Source organism: Acomys minous (assembly GCF_964271855.1).
Source record: "Acomys minous genome assembly, chromosome: 6".
NCBI lineage: Eukaryota > Metazoa > Chordata > Mammalia > Rodentia > Muridae > Acomys > Acomys minous.
Window position 1 is genome coordinate 56,871,931 of NC_140487.1, and position 12,165 is coordinate 56,884,095.

Below are 12,165 nucleotides of genomic sequence, written 5' to 3' on the forward strand. Positions count from 1 at the left end.
ACCATCTGTAATGAGATCTGGTGCCCTCTTCTGGCAGGCAGGCAGAACACTGTATACATAATAAATAAATCTTTAAAAAAAAATAAAAGTAGGGCTGGAGATGCAGCCCAGTGGTACAGCACTTGCCTACCATGAATGAAAAGCTCAGGGCTCAATCACTATACACACACACACACACACACAGACACACACACACACACACACACACACACACACATACACAAGCACTTTTCTACTGCTGACTTCTTATGCTCATGTTCTCAAGAGCACTAGATACTTCATAGTTTTCTCAGGAGCAGTGTTTTCACCCGCTGTCTCTAGCCTCTGCACTGCACTGGACTCCTCTATGACAGGCAAGCCCTCTCCCACACCTCCAGGGCTCTCAGAGTGTAGGGTCCTGTCTGGAGCTTCATTACCTTAATGTTACTTTTTGACCCTCTCTAAGCATGAGTTGCAACATCAAGGATGAGTGCAGGACTCCAGAGAAGCCAACACAGGCTAGGATGCTTCGGGTACCAGCCAGTGTCGGGAGCCGCTCCCGCCATTACAAGATGGCGCCGGCTTCCGACTTCCGGGTTCTCTTTGCTGACGCTGTTTTACTGCTTGCGCATGCGCAAGGACAGGCTGACTCGTTGTCACATCGCCGTCCAATCATTGGCAATATTATAATTAGGATCTAGACTGAGCACCAATTACAGACGAGCACGTCGCCTTGCTGGCTATTTAAGCAGAGCTCCGCTCGGGGTTTGGGTCTTTCTCCATCCTGCTAGAAGAGCTGTAACAATAAACTGCCGTGAACAGAATCCTGAAGTTGTTGCGTCATCCTTTCGGCGGGACTGCGCGCAACAATCTGGTGCCGAAACCCGGGATTTGCCGAACCCCGAGGTGAAGGTTGCTGTGAAGGACCCCGACTGCTCGTCGAGACAGGATTCAGCGCTGGCAGAGTGAAAACCGCGGTACTTTTCTGCAAGGTATGACTTCCTGGGAGTGGGGAATCCCGTTTCTCGTTGTTAGTTTCGTCTTCTTTGTGTTTTGTTGTTTGTGTCTTAATTGTGGGAAACGGGATAAAGTTTGCGCTTATCCGCTGTGTGACCTTGAATAGTTTGGCCTTAATTCTCAGGTAAGATAACTGAGGCGGCCGTCCCGCTCCTGTAGAAAAAGGAGGTATGGGAAACCTTCAAGTGAAGCCGATCTTGGACGCAGTGCGGGCGCTGCTCCAGGAACGGGAACTGAAAATCCCAGATCGTGTGCTAAAGAATTTTATAAAGGAGGTTGATCGGGTGGCTCCTTGGTTCCAGATATCTGGAAACTTAACTGCGGGGTGCTGGGATAAGCTAGGGAATGATATTAGGGCGGAAAAAGAGAGGGGAACTTTGAGACCAGGAACCCTACCAGTTTATAAATTGATAAAATCATGCATTGAGGATGAGAACTGCAAAGAACAGGTAAGAGCAGGACAAAGAGCTTTAGCGGATCACCAGGATAGTCTATCAGAAGCAGAAAAGGAAACAGAAAAGAAAAGGGAAGCTAAAAAGAAAACCCGGGGAAAAGAAAAAATAAAAAAGGAGGAAGACCACGAGTCCAAGGACCACGAGTCCAAGAGAGAAAAAGACCAAGAGTCTAAGAAAACAGACTCCGTTAGACCTAAGTTGTATCCAACTTTGACGGAGTTTACAAATCTCAAGTTAGAGGATTCCTCTAGTGAGGAGACGTCCTCCACAGAGGAAGAATCATCAGAATCAGAAAAAGAGGAAGTTCTAAATAGGGAAGACCAAGCCGAGCTGGAAAAGGAAGCAGCTAGATATGAGTCTGAAAGATACTGGCCTGACCCGCCTCCTTATATGATGGCATTTGGCGCCACCTCACGCCCTAGTGGGAGAAAAGGGCATATGGATCAGTCACCAGTAGGAAAAGGATCTGGAACCTTAATTTCAAAAAGGGATAGAAAGAAAATATCACTGGCTTTCCCAGTATGGCAAGATGCTAATAATGTCCGTCAGCATACACCATTAGACTTTAAACAGTTGAAGGCATTAGCAGAGGCAGTACAAACCTATGGAATCGGAGCTTCTTTTACAGTGGCTCTGGTGGAAAGATTGACTCAAAATGCCATGACGCCAGATGATTGGTATAACACCGTTAAGGCATGTCTATCCATGGGTCAATTTCTGGATTGGAAATCCATTTATTTTGAATTATGCTCTGTGCAAGCCAATCAGAATATCGCTAATGCACATCCTCAATGGAGCTTTGACATGCTTACTGGACAAGGACAATGGAGACTTAATCAGACCACTTATCCCCCTGAGGTCTATGAACAAATTAATAAGGCTGCTGAGAGGGCCTGGAGAAGCATACCTAATAAAGGACAAGTAACAGGAAATTTAACAAAGGTAGTTCAGGGAGCTAATGAGCCATTTTCTGACTTTGTGGCGCGCATGATGGAGGCGGCGGGTAAGGTATTCCCTGATCAAGAAGCAGCTATGCCTTTTGTGGAGCAACTGCTCTACGAAAATTGTACTAGGGAATGCAGAAATGCCATAACTCCCTGGAAAGGGAAAGGAATAAATGCATGGATGAAAGCATGCAGGGAGATTGGAGGACCCCTAACGAATGCAGGGATTGCTGCTGCAGTGCTATCCGCACAAAAGGCAGCAAATATGAAATGTTTCAATTGTGGAAGGACAGGTCATTTAAAACGACAATGCAGAACTACAACAGCATTTGGTGGGGAAAGAGCTAATAAACAACCTGGGCTCTGTCCCCGCTGTCAGAAGGGGAGACATTGGGCAAATGAGTGTAGATCAGTCAAAGATATTAGGGGCAGGCCTTTACCAGAAAAAGGGGAAGAGGACTCAAAAAACGGAAGGAAGGGCCCCAGACCTCAGGGCCCAAAAATATATGGGGCTATGGAACACAATGGGGCCATGGAACGCAGGACACACAGATCCAGAGAGTTTGTGAGAGCCAAACCATTAGGAGAGCAACTAATGGATCAGCAGGACTGGACCTGTGTGCCACCACCAGAGCAGTATTAACCCCTATGATGGGCTGCCAACCGATTCCAGTAGATTTGGCTGGCCCATTACCTGAGGAGTCCGTGGGGCTCATTATAGGCAGATCGTCCACCACTTTAAAAGGTTTGATAGTGCATCCAGGGGTTATCGATCAGGATTTTGAGGGCCAAATTAAGGTATTATGTTCTTCCCCAAAAGGAATTAGTGCTATAGCACCTGGAGATAGAATAGCTCAGCTCTTGGTCCTACCAAGTTTACATCAGCTGTTTCCAGGCCAAAAAGCCCCTCGAGGGACAAGGGCATTTGGTTCATCTGGTGGACAACATACTTTTCTGTCTCTAGAATTAGACCAACGGCCTATGATGATCTTAAAAGTAAATGGAAAAGACTTTAAAGGATTGTTAGACACCGGGGCGGATACCAGCATTATAGCTATGTCCTGGTGGCCGAAAGACTGGCCCCTTAATCAATCATCACAATCCCTACAAGGATTAGGATATGAAGAAACTCCTGCAATAAGTGCTATGGAGTTACATTGGAATGATACAGAAGGGCACCAAGGAACTTTTACACCCTATGTCTTATCACTTCCTGTCAATCTCTGGGGTAGAGATGTCTTAAAACAAATGGATTTTAGAATTACTAATGAATACTCTAAGCAAAGTCAAAATATGATGAAAAACATGGGATGTGTCCCAGGAAAAGGATTAGGAAAAGCTTTGCAAGGGAGGACTAGCCCAATATCTGTTGAGCAAAGATTAGAACATACAGGATTGGGTTTTTCCTAGGGGCCATTGGGGATGCCATACCTATACCATGGCAAACAGAGGGCCCGGTGTGGGTTCCTCAATGGCCATTGACCTCTGAGAAACTGTCAGCTGCAAGGGAGCTAGTGGCAAAACAACTGGCTACCGGTCATTTGGAGCAATCCATCTCTCCTTGGAATACTCCAATATTTGTTATTAAAAAGAAATCAGGAAAATGGAGATTGCTTCATGATCTTAGGGCTATAAATGCACAAATGCAAGTTATGGGACCTGTGCAGAGAGGTCTCCCTCTTCTGTCAACCTTGCCTAAATATTGGAATATAATAATAGTAGACATCAAAGATTGTTTTTTCTCTATTCCATTGCACTCTAGGGATAGACAACGCTTCGCCTTTACCTTGCCTAGTATAAATCATGAGGAACCAGATCAGAGATACCAATGGAAAGTACTACCTCAAGGCATGGCTAATAGTCCCACCATGTGTCAGCTTTATGTTGATGCAGCCACTCGACCAATTAGGAAGCGATTTCCAAAAATTAAAATTTGTCATTATATGGATGACATATTGTTATGCCACCATGATGAAGCGTTATTGCATCAGGCATTTATTGCACTTTCATCATCCCTTCAAAAAAGAGGGCTAATTATTGCCCCTGAAAAGGTTCAGGAAGGTATTGTTGGGCATTTTCTTGGATCAAAAATTACTCCTACGAAAGTAATCCCTCAAAAACTTGCTATCAGAAAGGACGGATTACGGACTCTAAATGATTTTCAAAAGTTGATGGGAGACATTAACTGGATTCGACCCTCATTAAATTTAACAACAGCTGAGCTTAGACCTCTATTTGCTCTCTTGGAAGGTGACACGGCTATTACTTCGCCCAGAAAACTCACTCCAGAAGCTTCCAAAACCTTGCAATTAGTTGAGGAAAAATTAAATAAGGCTTTCCTGACCCGCTTTGATATAGCTAAACCATTTCAGTTATGCATTATTCCATCCCCTCAACAGCCTACGGCAGTGTTATGGCAAGAGGGTCCCTTGCTTTGGGTACATCCGCAAGCATCCCCTGGTCAAATTCTGAGTCATTATCCTACTCGTGTGGCTGCGATAGCCATTAAAGGACTTCAATTAGCAATTACTCATTTTGGCATAGAGCCACAATTAATTATTACTCCCTATACCAGTTATCAGGTACAAGTGTTATGTTCCACCGTTGATATTTGGGCTATTTTAAGATGCTCCTATGCAGGGAAAATAGATAATCATTACCCTAAACATCCCTTATTACAGTTTGTGATGCATCATGCTTTTATTTTTCCAAAAGTTACAAGGAATCAACCCATCGATGGAGCTACTGATATATATACTGACGGCTCCAGCACTGGGCTTGGAAGTTTTGTGGTGCAGGGTCAAGTGGTTCAGAAAGTTTTCCCTTTCACGTCCCCTCAGCTTGTAGAATGTGCCATTGTCGCTGAGGTACTCAGAACGTTTTCAGAGCCATTAAATATTGTTTCAGATTCTCATTATGTAGTTAGAGCAGTCCAAATTTTGGAAACTGTAGGATTTATTAATACTAAAAGTCAGGTGTTACAAGTCTTTCTGGATATTCAACAATCTATTAGACAAAGGACTGCTCCTTTCTTTATTCAGCACATACGGGCTCACACTCTGCTTCCTGGGCCCATGGCAGAAGCTAATGCCTTGGCAGACAAGGCTACTAAACAGATTTTTGTTAATATTGATCCAGTCCAAGAAGCTACAATTTTTCATACTCTTTATCATGTTAATGCTAATACTCTTAGATATAAATTTGGCATTTCTCGGGCTCTTGCTAGAGATATAGTTCTAAAATGTAGCAAATGTGCAGAGTTCAGACATTCCCCTGCTATAGGAGTTAATCCTAGGGGACTACAACCTCTTCATATTTGGCAAATGGATGTAACCCATATTCCAGCCTTTGGAAAGATGAAATATGTTCATGTCTCTGTAGACACATGCTCGGGGATAATTCATGCTACTCCCCTTGCAGGAGAAAAGGTCGCACATGTTATAGCTCATTGTCTAGAGGCTTGGGCGGCCTGGGGCAAGCCCCTACAAATCAAGACTGATAATGGGCCATCTTATACTTCAAAAACTTTTCAACAGTTCTGCCAAAAAATGCAGGTTCGCCACGTCACGGGCCTTCCCTACAATCCTAGGGGACAAGGTGTGGTAGAACGGACTCATAGTACGTTAAAAATGTTTTTACAAAAACAAAAGGAGGGAATAGGCCCCATTACTATGGGACCTAAAGCTAAAATTTCCCTTGTTTTATTTACTATAAATTTTTTAAATTTGGATTCTGAAGGACGGTCTGCTGCAGACAGGCACGTCAATCACAAAACATCCAGAGAAACAGTAAAATGGAAAGATGTTTTGGATAATCAATGGAAAGGACCGGATCCTATTTTAATAAGATCCAGGGGAGCTGTTTGTGTTTTTCCACAGGACCAGGAAAATCCTGTCTGGGTGCCGACAAGATTGACAAGAATCATCAGGACTGAAGATGTTATGGAATCCAGGAAGAATGATGAAGACTCCAATCAGGAACCTGATCTGTCTTCTTCTCCTCCCGTCCTTGACTCTTAGCCTAGCCATGAAATTATGGGCTGTAACAAAAACATGGCCCATGCCCATGCCAGTACATGCTAATTCAACTGTGCTTCCCCATTTTTTCTCCACCTCCTGTGAAGGAGAGATTCCCTGTGCCACTGCGTTTGGGGAAGACCCTAAACCATTTAATCAGTCTAATTTTCATTTGCTTGGTACTCTTTGCTTCTCATTTCATGGCTTCATGCCATGTATTCGACTCCAGCATGCCAACTTAAGTGCCTGGTTGGAACCACAGCAAATTGTTAACCCGAAGATTGATCTTGGTACAGGGGCTTCGGCTGCTGCTGTTCCTTTACAGTCCATTTCCATTAGTCTGGATGGAAAACAACATGTGCCAAATGTAACAGCTAGCACCACTGTTTTCACATACATGATTACTAGCCAAACAGTTATTCCTTTTAGGAATAATGTGACTTGTAAGAATGCCACTCAATTTAGAGCTGCACCCTGGTGTACTCCTGCTTATAGTTTTCCTCCCACGTTTAGAGACTGTCAATCTCGAGAGAGCTCAAATTCTCAGCTGTCTTTAGGGTTTCAGTTCTCTCCACCACTAGATAGATTTATATTATCTCATAAGGGCAATGAGAGTGGTATAGCTGGATGGCCATGGTTTCAATGGATATTGAGTAATGAGGCCAAGGCAACTACAGACTTGTCTGCTTTCTCTTCCTTTCGCCAGGTAAACCATGAACTTTGGAATGTAACAGCCTTACTTAAGACAGCTGGCACTGAGAATCAAGCTTTTAAATTGACTAATATAACCTATCACCAAAAGCTTTTTAATCATTCTTTTAAAGCCTCCCCAATTTGTACTAGACCCCCTTTTTTCTTTTTACTTGCAGACAGTAATGATACCGAAAATCTTAACTGTATGTCCACATCCTGTTTTTTGGCGGAATGTTGGAATGGCTCACAGTCATTGGCATTAATAGTCCGTCTGCCTACCTTTGTACCTATCCCTGTAGAGGCAGACCCTGAGAAATTTCCGATTATGAATCTCATTCGACAGGAACGTGATTTTGGAATTACTGCAGCCATTATAACGGCTATTACTGTTTCAGCAGCGGCAGCTGCCACTGCAGCCGTCGCTATGGCTCATCAAGTACAAACTGCTGAGACTATTAATCAAGTGGTGGAAAAGACTGCCACTGCCTTAGTAACCCAAGAGAAATTCAATGCTCATGTCCTGTCTGGCATGCGTCTGGTTAACCAGAGAATGGATTTAATACAGGAACAAATGGACGAATTATATCAACTTATTCAAACAAGTTGCATTTCTCATTATCAACATGTGTGTGTTACCCCTCTAAGCTATGATTTTGCTGTGTCTACTAAACAAAGTAGAATTATTTCAGACTATCTTGCAGGAAACTGGACGTTGGAAGCAGAAAGGCTATCCCGACAACTTGTCTTTCAGATTGCACAGTTGAATGGGACTCGAGCAGAAATCGTTACCTTCGGAGATTTTACTTCTTGGCTGCATTCTGCATTTTCTTATTTTAAAGAATGGATTGGTGTGGGAATGTTTGGTATATGCCTGCTCGCGGGTCTGTTCCTCTGTCTTTGGTTGCTCTGCCGTTTTAAAAAACAACAGTATCTGAAAAATCAAGCCGTAATTCAGGCTATGTTGGCTGTAGAGCAAGGAACTTCTCCCCAAGTTTGGCTTAGTATGCTCAATCGTTGAGACGCTGCCTGGACACACAGCATTCCTGAAGGGCACAGGTTCCCATTGCACCAGGATGCTGTTCAGTGCAGCCCTGTACACCTCCCAGGGCTCAGGTTCCCATTGCACGGGCTACAGGTGTACAGGGTCTCAACACACCTCCCAGGGCACAGGTTCCCATTGCACGGGATGAAGGTGTACAGTAGCTAAACTAGCCTTCTATATAATTAAAGAGGGGGAGATGTCGGGAGCCGCTCCCGCCATTACAAGATGGCGCCGGCTTCCGACTTCCGGGTTCTCTTTGCTGACGCTGTTTTACTGCTTGCGCATGCGCAAGGACAGGCTGACTCGTTGTCACATCGCCGTCCAATCATTGGCAATATTATAATTAGGATCTAGACTGAGCACCAATTACAGACGAGCACGTCGCCTTGCTGGCTATTTAAGCAGAGCTCCGCTCGGGGTTTGGGTCTTTCTCCATCCTGCTAGAAGAGCTGTAACAATAAACTGCCGTGAACAGAATCCTGAAGTTGTTGCGTCATCCTTTCGGCGGGACTGCGCGCAACAAGCCAGTACCCAGACAACAATAGCTCCCTCCGGGCATCTGAACCAGGAGCACCACTTGAAAGCGCTGAGGGAACTAAGGCCGGAAGATGATTAAAGGAGTTTGGAGAGATAAAGATGTCCCAGCTAAAGGGCTCAGAGGTCAACTGTAGAAAGATGTAGAGAAAAGGTATCAACGCTGCTGTCACAGATGCCGCGCTGACTCATTAGCTTGCCGGTGTGCGTGCCGTGTGTGTGTGTGTGTGTGTGTGTGTGTGTGTGTGTGTGTGTGTGTGTGTGTGTTGCTGGGTCTGAAGCAGGGACTTCCCCACACTTAACTAGTGATCTACAGTTTAGTGAGTCACTTGTTCTCTTGCTGTGAACAGACACCAAGACCAAGGCAGCTTACAAAGAAAGTACTAGCAGGGTGTGGCGGCGCAGGCCTTTAACCCCAGCACTGGGGAGACACAGGCAAGCAGATCTCTGTGAGTTCAAGACCAGCCTGGGGTAGAGTGAATGCAAGACAGCTAGGGCTACACAAAGAAACCCAGTCTCAAAAAAAAAAAAAAAAAAAGGAAGACAAGAAGGGAGGGAGGGAGGGAGGGAGAAGGGGTTGGAAAGAAAAGCAAGCAAAAGCCGGGCAGTGGTGGCGCACGCCTTTAATCCCAGCACTCGGGAGGCAGAAGCAGGTGGATCGCTGTGAGTTCGAGGCCAGCCTGGACTACAAAGTGAGTCCAGGACAGCCAAAGCTACACAGAGAGACCCTGTCTCGAAAAACTTAAAAAAAAAAAAAAAAAAAAAAAAAGAAAAGCAAGCAAAAAAGAAAAAAAGAAAAAAGAAAAGCAAGCAAGCACTAACTGGGGGCTTCCTTACAGTTTCGGAGTCAGTCCTCAAGAGAAAGTGGGGCAGCAGGCTGGTATGGTGCTGGAGCAGTAGCTAAGAGCTTTCACACTGTCAGCAAGATAGAAGTGAAGGGAGCAAGCCTGGTGTGGGTTTCTGAAACCTCAAAACCCACCCCTAATGACACACCTCTTCCAACAAGGTCACACCTCCTCATCTTTCCTAAACAGCCTACTGACTTGGAACCAAATATTCAACAGGTGCTAGAAGTTAATATGGTGCGAAACATGGCCAAACTTAGGGTTTATAATTAGGAAACCACAACAAAAAATTCACTTCACTTTTTTTTTTTTTTTTTTTTTTTTTTTTTTTTTTTGAGACAGGGTCTCTCTGTATAGCCTTGGCTGTTCTGGACTCGCTTTGTAGACTCAAAAAAAAAAAAAAAAACAACCAAGTAAACAGAAAAAAGGGGTAACTGACTAATAGTGGGGTGTGTGAAGTTCTCTAGTGCCCTTCCTGGTCCTTGCCAAAGAATCTTTTTTTTTTTAAAGATAGGGTCTCACCTGGTATGGACACACATACAGGCCTAATGCTTGGGAGGTAGACGTGGTAAATCAGGAAACTAATAGCAAGCCCCAAGCAAGCACGGATTGCTTGAGACTCAAAATAAAATAAAATAAAATAAAATAAAATAAAATAAAATAAAATAAAATAAAATAAAATAAAATAAAATAATAAATTAAAAACAGCAAAATCAGGCATGATGGTACACACCTTTAATCCCAGCACTTGAGAGGCAGAGGCAGGTGGATCTACAGAGTGAGTTCCAGGACAGCCAGAGCGACACAGAGAAACCCTGTCTCAAAAAACCAAAAACCAATCAAACAAACAAACAAAAACAGCAAAACAAAACAACAACAACAATAACAAAATACTATCAGAACTAACAGACAAAGCTGTTAAAATTCAAAGAAATCTCAGCACTCGGAAGGAAGATGAAGGGTCAGGAGTTCAAAGTCAGCCTCAGCTACACGAAACACTGTCACAGGAGCCCTCCTTTGCCCCCTACAACAAGAAAATTAAAGGAAATCTAAGTAAGTAGAAAGCATCCTGTTCACAGCTCAGAAAACAAACGAAGGGCTGCCTGTCTGCAGATGAACAGCCAGTCACTAAATCCCGGATAACTTCTTTCTTCAAGTGATTTTCTGAGCCGAGTGTGGCGGCTCACACCTAGAATCCTAGCATTTAAGTGTCTGAGGCGGGAGGATTGCTCTAAGTTTGAGGCCAGTCCCAGCTACATGAGTCCCAGGCCAATCTAGACTTACCACACCCCGTTTTTAAATTTTATTTTTACTTGCTGACAAGAGACCAGACCTCGCGTAGTCAAAACAGTCCTGAAAATGAACTAGGTCGGAGGCCCCTCCTTCCTGGTCACCAGACTCACGATGAAGTTGCCGCTCTGTGAACAGCGGTTACAGGCACATGGGCAAATGGAGCTGCTACATGGGGTCAAATGAGTAGAAGTAAAGCCCATGGTTCTGTGCGCAAATGGTCTTTGACAGGTATACAGGTTACTATTTTCAACTTGACATAAGCCAGAGTCGTCTGAGAAGAAGTAACTTCAAGTGAGAAAATGCCTCTATCAGATTGGCCTATAGGCAAGACTGCTGAGCAGTTTCGTTTCGCTTATTTATTTATTTATTTTGCCTTTTTTTTAGACAGGGTCTCTCTGTGTAGCCTTGGATATCCTGGACTCCCTTTGTAGACCATGCCTGCCTTGAACTCACAGCGGTCCACCCGCCTCTGGCTCCCGTGTGCCACCACCCCTGGCCTTGCAGTTTCTTGATTAATGACAGATGTGGAAAGGCCCAGCCCACTATGGATGGCACTAACTCTGAGCTGGTGCTCCCGGGTTCTGTAAAAAAGCAGGCTGAGTAAGGGATGTGAGTAAGCCAGTGAGCAGCTGTCCTCCATGGCCTCTGCACCAGCTCCTGCCTCCAAGTTCCCGCCCTGACTTCCCTTCATGACTCTGTTTTATCACTGCCATAGAGAGCAAGAGGGTGCAAACACCACTCTGTATGGGAAAGAAGAATACTCTCAACAAATAGTGCCTAGGTCAACGCAAAAGAATGCTACCTTCTATCGTATATTAAAAACCAACTCAAAAAGCCTCGGCATGTGGCTCAGTGACAGTGCTTGCCTGGCAAGCATGTCCAGGACAGCCAAGGCTACACGGAGAAACCCTGTCTTGAAAAAAACACAAACAAATAAACAAACAGAAAAGGAAGAAACTCCCATGATCTTTGATTTGGCAAATGATGCTTAGATAAAGTAGCAACAACATAAGCAATGAAGCATAATTAAACCTGACCTCATGAAGAGTGTTTTGAAGTATAAACTTGGCCTGGTAGTACAGGTCTGTGATCCCAGCTCCTGCAGAATCTGAGGCACAAGAGGCCAAGTTCAAGACCAGTCTAGGCACCTATCAAGGAGACACTACCTCCAAACCAAAAGAAAGGCTGGAAGTCGTCAAACCATCACAGCTACCACATGGGCACGGTGCTTCTCAGCCATCTCTCAAGCGAGGAAAATAAAAAGGGCCCAACACCAAGACAGAGAGAGACCAGTCCCACAGTGCTTGCCCAGCACAAGGCCCTGGGTACACGTTTAATAAGACACTT

At 44.5% G+C, this 12,165-nt stretch overlaps 1 protein-coding gene and 1 long non-coding RNA gene across 7 annotated transcripts in view; one reads left to right on the forward strand and one right to left on the reverse strand.

The window, feature by feature from the left end:
* Positions 1-12,165, reverse strand: part of SNX10 (sorting nexin 10) — a 79,280-nt gene that overhangs the window by 38,004 nt on the left and 29,111 nt on the right. The window lies entirely within an intron of this gene.
* Positions 524-8,623, forward strand: LOC311599535. The gene is made up of 2 exons (XR_014779929.1): positions 524-971; positions 6,274-8,623. It is a non-coding gene; the product is annotated as an uncharacterized lncRNA (long non-coding RNA).